Raw genomic sequence first — 12,444 nt, 5'->3', positions numbered from 1 at the left:
TTGTGTCTGGTTTCTTTCACTCAATATTATGTCCATGAGATCCATCCATATTATTGAAGGTAGTTTTATTTATTTAAATTTATTTTTTATTAATTTATTTTTGGCTATGTTGGGTCTTCGTTGCTGCACGTGGGCTTTCTCTAGTTGCGGTGAGCAGGGGCTACTCTTTGTCGCAGTGCGCAGGCTTCTCATTGCAGTGGCTTCTCTCATTGCAGAGCACGGGCCCTAGGTGCGTGGGCTTCAGTAGTTGTGGCTCACAGGCTCTAGAGTGCAGGCTCAGTAGTTGTGGTGCACAGGCTTTGTTGCTCTGTGGCATGTGGGATCTTTCCGGACCAGGGCTTGAACCCGTGTCCCCTGCACTGGCAGGCGGATTCTTAACCACTGCACCACCAGGGATGTCCCAGCATGTAGTTTTAGAATGTGCATTCTCACTGCTGTAGAGTAATCCATTTATCTATATGACTGTTGATAGGCGTTTGGCTAGTTTCCAGATTTGGGCTATTACAAATATTATTCCTACAGATATTTGAATGCGTGTCTTTTAATGAACATGTGTATGCATTTCTTTGAGGTGTATACTGAAAGGAAGATTTCCTGGGTCATAGGGTGTACAGATGGTTCAGCTCTAGCAGGTATCACCAATTTTATCAAATAATTGCAACCAGTGTATATATCCACCATTCTATGAGAGTTCCTGTTGCTCCACATCCCTGACAGGACTTAATACTTATGTCTTTTTCAGTTTTGCTCTTCTGGTGGTTATACTAATGTGTGTGTGTTTAACTTTTTTTTTAATTGAGGTGAATTTCACATAACATAAAATTAACCTTTTAAAAGTGAACAATTAAGTAGCATTTAGTACATTCACAATGTTCTGCAATCACCATTTCTATCTAGCTCTAAAACATTTCATTACCCCAAAAGAAAATTCTGTACCCATTAAATATTCACTCTTATTCCCTGATTCCTCCCCACCTGACATGGTTGTCCATGACAACCACCAATCTGCATCCTGTCTCTACGGATTTACATATCCTGAATACTTCATACAAATTGAGTCATACCATATGTGACCTTTTTCTTCTGGCTTCTTTCACTTAGCATAATGTTTTCAAGGTTCGTTCACATTGTATGAGTACTTCATTCTTTCTATAGTGCAATAATATTCCATTGTATATATATACCACAACTTGTTTATACATGCATCCACGGATGGACATTTGGTTTTTTTCCCAAATTGTGAATAGTGCTGCTATGAATATGTATGTACATATATTTGGTTGAATATCACTTTTCAGTTCTTTTGGGTAGGTATATATAATACCTAGGAGTAGAATGTCTGTGTCACATGGTAATTCTGTTTAGCTTATTAGGGGACTGCCAAACTTTCCATTTTAGATTCCTACCAGCAATGTACCAGGGCTCCAATTTTTCCACATCCTTGGCAGAAAAATAACACTTCTTATTTTCTGGATTTTTAAAATAATTATTATTATAGCCATAGCCATCCTAGTGGGTATAAAGTGGTACCTCATTGTGGTTTTGATTTACATTTCCCTAATGATTAATGATGTTGAGCATCTTTTCATGTGCTCCATTGCCATTTACACATCGTCTTTGGAGAAGTGTCTATTCAAGCCCTTTGCCCATATTTTAATTGGATTTTTTTGTCTTTTTGTTGTTGAGTTGTAAGAGTTCTTTATATATTCTGGATATTAGGCCCTTATCACATATATGAGTTGTGAAATTTTCTCCAATTCTATAGGTTATCTTTTCACTTTCTTGACAGTGTCCTTGGACATTAGCACAAAAGCTTTTAATTTTAATGAAGTCCAATTTATTTTTTTTCTTTTGTTGCTTTTACTTTTCATGTCATATCTAAGAATCTATTGCAAATCTAAGGCTATAGAGATTTACCATTATGTTATTTTGGGGTTTTTTTGTGGTACACGGGTCTCTCACTGCCGTGGCCTCTCCCGTTGCGGAGCATGGGCTCTGGACGTGCAGGCTCAGCGGCCATGGCTCACGGGCCTAGCCGCTCCGCAGCATGTGGGATCTTCCCGGACCGGGGCACGAACCCGTGTTCCCTGCATTGGCAGGCGGACTCTCAACCACTGCGCCACCAGGGAAGCTCTTACCATTACATTTTATTCTAAGACTTTTATGATCTTAGCTCTATATTTATATTATTGATCCATTTTGAATTAATTTTTATATATGGTGTGAAGTAGGGATCCAGCTTTATTTCTTTGCATGTGGACCAGTTATGCCAGAAGAATATGCCATTTGTTGAAGTTATGCCATTTGTTGAAGAGCGTATTCTTTCCCCATTGAATGGTCTTAGCACCCTTGTTAAAAATCAGTTGACCATAGATGTATGGGTTTATTTCTCAATTTTATTACATTGGTCTATATGTCTATCCTTATGTCAGTACCAATCTGTTTTGGTTACTGTAGCTTTGTAGTAAGTTTTGAAATTGGGATGTGTGAGTCCTTCAACTCTGTTCTTTTAAAATATGTATATATATCTTTTTTTTTTTGTCTTTTAACAGCCCCTTGCAATTCCATATGAGTTTGAGAACCAGCTTTCCCATTTCTGCAAAAATTATCATTGGAATGTTGATAGAGATTGCATTGAATCTGTAAAGCACTTTGGGCAGTGTTGCCATCTTAACAATATTAAGTCTTCCATTCAATGAACATGGGTTGTCTTTCCATTTTTACAACTTCTTTAATTTCTTTAAGCAATGCTCTGTAGTTTTCAGTGTACAAGTCTTTCACCTCCTTGGTTAAGTTTATTCTAAATACTTTATCCTTTTGGATGCTCTTGAGAATGGAACTGTTTTCTTAATTTCCTTGTCCAGTTGTTCATTGCTGATGTATAGAAATACAACTGTTCATATGTGTGTGTGTGCACATGTGTGTGTCTTGACCTCACACTTTTACAACTTTTCTGAAATTTGTCTGTTGGCTCTAGTTTCTTTTTTTTTTTTTCTTTTTGGTACAGTCTTTAAGATTTTTTATATATAGGATCATGTCATTGTAAATAAAGGTAGTTTTACTTCTTCCTTTCCAATTTGGATGTCTTTTTTTTCTTTTTCTTGCCTAATTGCTCTGGCTAGAACTTCCAGCACATTGTTGAATAGTAGTGGTTAAAACAGTCATCCTCAAATAAATAAATAAATAAATATACTTATTTTTTTAAAAAAGCAGTCATCCTCATTTTGTTACTGATCTTCTGGGGAAAGTTTTCAGTCTTTCACCATTGAATACGATGATAGCAATGGGTTCTTCACAAGTGCCCTTTATCATGTTGAGAAAGTTCCCTTCTGTTCCTAGTTTTTTGAGTATTTTTATCATGAAAGTGTTTTAGATTTTGCCAAATGCCTTCTCTGTATTAATTGAGATGATCATGTAGAGTTTCACCTTCACCCTATTAATGTGGTATGTTTTGTTGATTCATTTTCTTATGTTGAACCACCCTTGCATTCCTGGGATACTTCCCACATTGTCATAGTGTATAATCCTTTTAAAAAGCTGTTGGATTTGGTTTGCTAGTATTTTGTTGAGGATTTTTGAATCTATATTTATAAGGAATATTTGTCTGTAGTTTTCTTTGTGGTATCTTTGTGTGGCTTTAGTATCAGAGTAATACTTGCTTATTGTATGAGTTAGTAAATGTTTCCTCTTCTATTTTTCAGAAGAGTTTGAAAACAATTGGTATTATTTCTTTAAATGTGTAGTAAAAACAATGTGGTTTTATTTGTATTTCCCTATTGTTTAAAGATGTTGAGCATCTTTTCATAGGTTTACTGGCCATTTTTACATCATCTTTTGTGAAAGTCTGGTCAAGGTTTTTGTCCATTTTCCTGTTGGTATTCTGTCCTTTTCTTTAATTAATTAATTAATTAATTAATTTTTGGTTGCATTGGGTCTTCGTTGCTGCACGTGGGCTTTCTCCAGTTGAGGAGAGTGGGGGGTTATTCTTTGTTGTAGTGCGCGGGCTTCTCATTGCAGAGCATGGGCTCTAGGCACATGGGCTTCAGTAGTTGTGGCATGCAGGCTTCAGTAGTTGTGGCTCGTGGGCTCCAGAGTGCAGGCTCAGTAGTTGTGCACAGGCTTAGTTGCTCAGTGGCATGTGGGAATCTTCCTGGACCAGGGATCGAACCTGTGTCCCCTGTATTGGCAGGCGGATTCTTAACCACTGTGCCACCAGGGAAGTCCCTGTCCTTTTCTTGATTTGTAGTTTTTATATGTTCTGGATGAGTCCTTTGTCAATATGTGTATTGTTATATCTTCTCCCACTCTATAGTTTGCCTTCTCATTCTCTTAAGGGTATCTTTTGGTGAACAAAATTCTTAATTTAATATAGTCTTATTTGTCATTTTTTTCTTTTGTGGTTGGCCCTATTTGTGTTGTGGTTAAGCCATCTTTGCCTACTCCAATGTCATGAATATTTCTTCTGTGCTTTCTTCTGAAAGCTCTGTAATTTTACCTTTAACATGCAATCTACCTGTACCTTATTTTTGTGTAAGGTGTGAGACAAGGGTTAAGATATATTTTTTTCCACTTAGATATGCAATTGACCCAGCACCAATCCTTTTCCTACTGGCCTGCAGTGTCCACCTTGGTCAAAAATTAGGTAATTGTACATGTATGGGTCTTTTTCTGGATTCTTCATTCTGTTCTATGTGGTGGTTTGTCTATCTATGCAGGAATACCACATTGTCCTAATTACTATAGCTTTGTAATATAAATCCTAGTATTTGAAAGTGAAACCTTCTTCCTCCTCCAACCTTGTTCTTTAATATTGCCTTGGGTATTGCTCACCCTTTGCATTTCCATATTAATTTTAGAATCAGCTTCTCAATTTCTACAAAGCAAAAAGTCAAAGCTAACTGGGATTTTGATTGGGAGTGTGCTGTTCATAGGGCTTTGGAAGCTGAAGAAAAAGAAAGGACACATCTAGAAATTAGGAAGAAGATTAGAAGAAACATTGCGTATTCAGTTAATATTTGTTCAGTGCCTGATTTTGGCCATGCCCTCTGTGAGGTGTGGTAGTGTGTGGAGAGACACTGATAAACAAGATACTACCTACACTTAAGGGGCATTCTAGTGGATCTCTGAATTCCTCACTGAGACTCTCCATAGAATTGATACAGTCTGTGTGTTGCTTTTTAATCATGACAGTTTTATAATGGGTGAGACCAGGTACCTGCTGAGGCATTTATGATCATTTTTAAATGTCTTCCTGATGAAACTGGGAGCTTTTCAAGTCCTCATGAGGTTCACTTAGGAAATAGAAGCTCAGAGTTTACTGAATTCTTAATATGTGCCACTGAGTATCTTACAGATTTTATTTAATTCTCATGACAACATCACCCAACAATGAGGTAAATATTATTATCCCCATTTTTACAGATGAAGAAACTGAGTCTTAAAGGGGTTGAGTACTTTCCCCAAGATCATACAACAAGTATATTACAGATCTAGGGTTGAAACCCAGATCTTCCTGATTCCAAAGCCAGTGCTCTTAACCACTATAAATCAAAAGTAGAAATGATATAAAATGACTTATCCCTATGATTTAATTCCTTGCAGCAGATCTGCATGTGCAATGTTATAACAGAAGAGCCATGATATGAATGGAATCGTCAACAAAGATGGACATACGTGAATTTGTTGGTGTTTCTACAGTGCTTTGGGGGTGGGGGTGGGGGTAGGGGGAGACAAAGTATCCAGAGTGATAGGGAAACTAGGATCAGTTATCTGGCCAGGTTGGGGCTGAATGGAGTAAAAATCCAAGCAGTTTTGAAGGATGGGACATTGGTATTACATGGTGCAGGTAACTATGGTCACCTGGCATAAAGTGCCCTTTCATATAAGGCACTGAGAAACCCAAGGCCTATTCGCAATAAACAGCATAAAAGATGTGAAGAATTCAAAGACTGCAGGGCAGAATAGGTGCTTCTAATGGTATTGGAGAGCTTAAAGAAAGAAAATGGATTTTATCAAGGACTCAAACTAGGGACTTTCTATGATTTTTCTTAAAGAATCTCTTATCTATTGTGCAGCAGGGCTGATAGATCTCAAAACAAATGCTGAGACTACTGAAAATTGAACATCCACTTAGATCTTGTGAGTTGTCTAATTTCAGTACCAGGTGAAGTACCAGCCTCACCAGATCCCTCATGTTCAAGTTAAGATGCTGAGTAAGGAAGTGTAGGACTTGAGAACTGAAGTATGAATACATGGGAGGATTAGAAAAACTCAGAATAAACTGAAACTCCAACCCCATGGAGCTTCCCTTGCCGACCGAAGCGGATGACTCTTCTTGCCTTGCTTGAAGACTCTGTAAAGACCTGATCTGAGAAATATTTTCTTCATACCTTACCTCCTCCACCCATCATTGTGTCTATCTCTATGTCTATCTAGCTATATGGTTACATATATATGTATGTGTGCTTATGGGTATGTATATATAACGATATATAGTCACACATACATATATAACTACACACATATATACATATGTAACTATATGTAGTTATGTAAACATATATAATTATATACACATATATACATAAGTAACTATATATGTCATATATGAAATACATATATTAGTATATAGAATATATATAGTATGTAATAACATGTATCATATACATCCTATCATGCCTTGGAGGAGATAGGCTATAATAACAAAATCCAATAAAAGAAATACCAACTATACATCAAAAGAATTGTAGGATTATGCTAATTTATATTGGTAAACTTTGGAAATGGATCCTGAGGGTGTTAGGCTAAGACTAAGGGACAGAATTTTAGGTCAGACTGAATTTATTGGGTGTATTGACACCAGCAGCTGGGAATGGGTCTAATGGTTTTCCCAGTTGGTTGACTGAAACCTGGCTGAGTAAAATTGAGATACCAGAAATTCCTTGATATAATGTCAAGGAAAAATACGAATAGCAGAGAGAGAAAAATGTTGGAGTGGATTAATCATGCAGAGGCCGCTCTCATAACACCTGTGTCCCCTTAGTGGGTCCAGAGATACACCTTGGTAAGAGGGGTACCAACATCGAAGAACAAGTGAATGAACATTGTACTCGCTGTCTGATGTAGCCTGGGCATGTGTTGGTTGAAATGGGCTCCTGATTTCATTCCCCGATGCACTCACAATGCGAGTCCCAAGGTCCCAGGGAAGTATCACCAGGGCAAGGTGTGTGTGGCAGCAGAATGGGAGTGGTAAATAGAGTGAACCCTACAAGGAGTTTTGTTAGTGGCTATTTCAGTATCCAGTCCCTAGAACCAAAATAGGTAGTCAGCCCATGAAGGGCCTATTTGATCTAAATAACAAACATCTTCCGAGTCTGGTGTAAGAGACATGCTCTGAGCCTTGGCGGTGGGATTTCAGAGCCACTCACCTGATTCCTGAACCTGAGTTGGTTCAGTGACCCAGAGTGTCTGCACTGAAGGGGGAGTGAGGACCCATGGAGGAAAAACGTGCCACAACGACACACATATGTACTGTGAATCTTCCTCCTGGACTTTCCCAAAAGTACCTGCGGGTCATTGATCAGGGGAAGAGTACACTGTAAAGGCAAATACCTAGATGTTTGGGGGATTACTGGAAACTGGCTCAGACCTAACTCTAATTCTTGAATGAAATTATGGTTTACAGGATAGAAAGAGATTGTTCCCTTACTTCCTTTAATCTTAGCTGGAATACAGCCTTCCCTGGCCACCCTATTTAAGAGTGCAAACACCTCCCCATCTAGAACTCCCTATCCCCCTTCCTTGACTTATATTTTGCTCCATAGAATTTGTTGCCTTCTAAGGTACTAGATTATTTAGTTAGTCTATTGTCTGTTACTTCCTTTTAGAACATAAGCTCCATGAAGGCAAGGATTTTTGTCTGTTTTGTTTCTTGCTGTGTCCCATGCAGCTAGAACAATGCCTTGCATAGAATCGACACCTACAATGCAGTTATTGAATAAATTAAAATGAGAAATAAAGTTTTGATCTGTGTTTGTCTCACATAAGCCCAGTAGGACCCTGATTTCATTCATCTGTTGCTAAGTGCGTAGAGGAATAGATGAACTGAAAGACGGAAAGAGTGACTCCTTTTCATAGCAAGCAGGAAGGGCCATATTCAGATCCCTTGGAGCATTCCCTGTTTGTCCCTCTACACCAACAAGTCACCAAAGAGCAATTCCCCATACCTGAGGGGTCACAGAGATAAAGGTCGTCATAACAAACCTAACAGATGCAGGGATAGGATTCTTTTCACATCACCATTTAAGTCACCTGTACACTCAGTGAAGCTGATAGACATTTGAAAAAGACAGCATATTATCAAAACTTTAATTCAATCAAAAATTTGGAGAAGTAGACAGTGAACTGATATCCACGGGATTCACTTATGCATCACTCGGAAGCAGTGATGCATAAGTGATGCATCACCTTATGGAATGGTGGGATAATGATACGTGTTCTTGATAGACCGGTGTGCTCTCTTATGGGATGCAGCAAATGTTCTTAGCAACCAATTCTCCCACAGCCAAAGGGGTGAAATACACAACTGGGCAGATGCTTGTTACTCTTTTTTGCTACTCAATATCTGAACTCTTTCTCTGTATTTGTAGAACCCTTCACTTTATGACCACCTTTTAAGCTGAAAATGTGAAACACTTCTTTTTTTCAGATTCTGTGCACCTAAGTGAGAGCTATCAGTCAGATGCATCTACCAGCTCAAAGTCTTGGGAACCAGCCACACAAAGGACACAAGGGTCATGGTGCTCTGGTGACAGATGCCAACTGTGGCTGTTTCCTGAACCAACAAAGGGCACTAGTTCCAGCAGGACCCTCCTGTGCCCAGTCAGTGACAGGATCTGCACCCAGCTATCCTGTGTGCCATCAGCTATTCTGTGTGCAGTACTATCTTCCATGGAGCAGTGCTGTGGGTGATTTGGGGTGGTGTTTCCTGGCTGGGTGGCCACCATGCAGTGGTGTGCTGGAGCCAGCTTTCCCCACTTGTAAAAGGTGATTGCTAAATTTTCAGGAATTTTGTGAGCCAGTCATTAAATGTAATATTAAATATTAAATTCTATAAACTTACAATTAAATAAATTATATATAAAAAAGATAAACTCAAAAATCATCCTTTTCTAATTATTTTACTATATTTTACTGTTATCTATGGACTTTAAGCTTATTTACATCTATTGCATCTGTATCATACATTTCTTCCCGATTCCATGTTCACTGACATCACACTGGGAGCTTGGACATCAGCCATCTTGGGAGTATTTACACTATGGAAACTGGCAAGCACCAGAAATCAAGTCTTGATTTGTTATTTTGTTGTCTAGAATTTGATTGTCTAGAATTTAACTGATGGAAAAATGTTAATACAAATCAAGAGTGTGTCATGTTTATAACCATTACTTGTAAATAACAGAGAAATTAAGAAAACATGTTTTTTCCCAGAGAGCTGGTTTCACTCCCCAAAAGCTTCATTCTCTGATCTTCCCAGAGATTCTGAGAGCAATCTACTATCCTTTAAAAAAAATCTTTTTCTGAAGAAATCAGAGTATGTTTCTAGAGACTAAGAAAACTGATGAATACACTATCTGTAACAGGATAGTATCTTTTCAGTAGCATGTAACAAAAATCTCTACCATGAGCCTACAGTGTTCAAGGGAAGGCAGGACTCTGCCACTGAGCCTCAACTTGTAACAAGAACATTCCAATCCTTTGAACAGTAGTTTAATTCCTGTTTAAAACTGTTCATCTTTCTACACATCCCAATTTAGCGGCAACATCTCTTCCGCATCTTATAACATACACCTAGTGTCCCCAAACGCAAGTTTATATTTTGATGTAGGACTATTTTACATATTTTTGAGGAATTTAGCTACTCTATTAAAAGTCACAAACATTTATTAAGTACCTACTACTTACTGTGGCAGCAGCTGTTGAAGAATAAAGAGAAGTTTCGTGTGGTCCTTGAAGAACTTTATCATTCAGTACTAGAGATGACACATACACAACGGCTGTAATTCAAAATGAAATGCTAGGAAACATAAAAGGGGTTCAAATTTCTGTGAAACCTAATTTCAGCAAGATAACAACTAAGCAATCGTACCATCTATAACAATAAGCCAAGCTTGATAATGTGTCATCAAAATAAAAGTCTTAATTGTTTTTTCAATGAGAGAGAGAGGAGCTGGACAGACCTGGGCTTGAGAAGCTCCCCGGCAATTTGCTTGCTCTACGTACCAGTTAATAGTCCAACCAGGGAAGCAGGACCGCTAGGAGTGATATGGACCAAGGGGTTCCTTACAGGGATTAGACATTATACGACTGTGGGAGAAGATGTGATAGAAGAGGTCTGTGAAGGAAGGGGAAGGTGGAGGATCAGATAAAGTCACTAACCTGTGAACATGAATGGGAGCCTATCGAGGGCTCTCCGGAAGGCCAACTCCTCTGCTGCTGGCCCCAAAGTCACCTGCCTGCAGAGCGGCAAGGCAGGCTGTGGGGAAGGAAAGCTGGAGGCAAAGTGGTGGGAGAACAAGCACACCTGCTTGTAGTAACGCAGTGTGTTGGCTTTATACATGTCTCTCGCTGCATCTAATCTGGCCCAGGATCGAGAGCACCTGAAGGAGGAGATTGGCCGATGCTGAGGGAGCTTCTGCCTCAAGCCAACAAGGTGAGCATCAGCAGCAGCCTGTTTGGAGGGTAATGCTGCCGCTTCATCCTGCATTTCAAATGTTGCACAGATTTCTCCTGGGGCCAACTTTAGACAGGAACCATACGAGTCAAGGAATTTGGAGAAACCTAACTGCAGTTTAGCTAAACTGACACAGTATCAAGCCACCATTCTATGTTACCTCAAGTAAAACCACCTTAGCGTCAGTTCCTCATTTGGGAAAAGGAAATAATTGGGGATAGTGTAACAACTGGGAGAGTTGTTGTGAGGCTGCATATCTCAAGGCATAGTTCATAGTATCTAGTATGTAGTCGATGATTTATCTTATGAAACAGATCATTTTAAGGCCTTTAATGCCAGTTTTATAGTATTTCCCTCTATATTTCAAATTACCCTCTTTTGATGAAATTACCACGATGATTTGCTTTTTTCTAAAAGAAATTACATTTAATTTTCTTGAAATATATTTCAAAATTGTATGTCATTTTCCTTTGGATAGAAATGATTTTTAATTTTATTGAGAGTAAAACTCATATGCAGTTAACATTTATATTTATGGCCCCAAACTTGAAAATAAGTATATGATTTAGCCACCAAGTGCCTGGTCTTCAACCTATACTGATAAGAATTTTTAGATCCCTCCAAAATAATTGTGATCCTCTCTGATCTATAAATTCCAATTAGTATAGGATGAATACCAGGCTGTTGAGACAAACTTATGCCAAAAAACAACAACAGAAATATTCCTTATTCATCAGAAATTCTCATTTAACTGAGCATCCTATATTTTATATGGCAACCCTCTCCGATTCTCCATTCTTCTAAGGAACCCTGATCTCACTAATCCAAAAATCTCTTCTACTGTTCTACCCTCTCATACTATTTTTGCTGTCAATTCCCATAGCAATTCACTTCACACTCAATATATCCCAAGATGAAGCACGACCCTAACCTCTAAAAGGGCTACCTTTTCCATCATGTCACGTCTGTCTGCACTCTTGACATTCTTCTCATCTCTTCAGATAGAATCTTGGGTTCATTTGTGAGTACCCCTCTCCATCTTTACCAACTTCCAGACACGACTAAGTTCTGTCAATTCCTTCTTTAAAGTGACTTCCAAGTGCTCCTTTCCTCTTCCTTTTTACTGCCACCACCCCTTCCCTGACTGTCATCTGCTAAATAGTCCCTTTAAGCCCAGTCTCCTTTTTTGATCCTGTCTGAATCCTACTCATCTTCCTAAAACACTGCTGTCTCACTGTTCTCTGCTGCTCAAGAACTACAGCTGCTTGCTCTTATCTATTGTATTAAGTACTGTAACTAATGTAAAGTGTTTTGCTCTTTGAAGAACAATGTTAAGAAAATAAAAAGACAAGTGGCAATTCTCTCAAGAAAAAAATAGGTAAACTAAATAGTATTACATCACCTTAAAAAATAAATGTATAGCTAAAGACCTTAAAACAAAGAAAACTGCAGGCCCAGATGGCTTCCCTGGTGAATCCTACTACATATTTATGGAAAAAATAATATTAATTCTACACAAACTTTTCCAGGAAATAAAAGAGGATGGAAGTCAGTATTACCCTGATACCAAAAGGAGACTAAGATATTAGAAAAAAAAGAAAACTAAAGACAAATATGTCTCATGAACATACACACAAAATCCTCAACAAAATATTAGCAAATCATACCCAGCAATATATAAAAGGGATAATACAACAAGACCAAGTAGG

The sequence above is a fragment of the Lipotes vexillifer genome, unplaced genomic scaffold (genome assembly GCF_000442215.2).
Source record: "Lipotes vexillifer unplaced genomic scaffold, Lipotes_vexillifer_v1.1 scaffold316, whole genome shotgun sequence".
In the NCBI taxonomy this organism is placed as follows: Eukaryota; Metazoa; Chordata; class Mammalia; order Artiodactyla; family Lipotidae; genus Lipotes; species Lipotes vexillifer.
Note: the sequence above shows the minus strand (reverse complement) of the source record.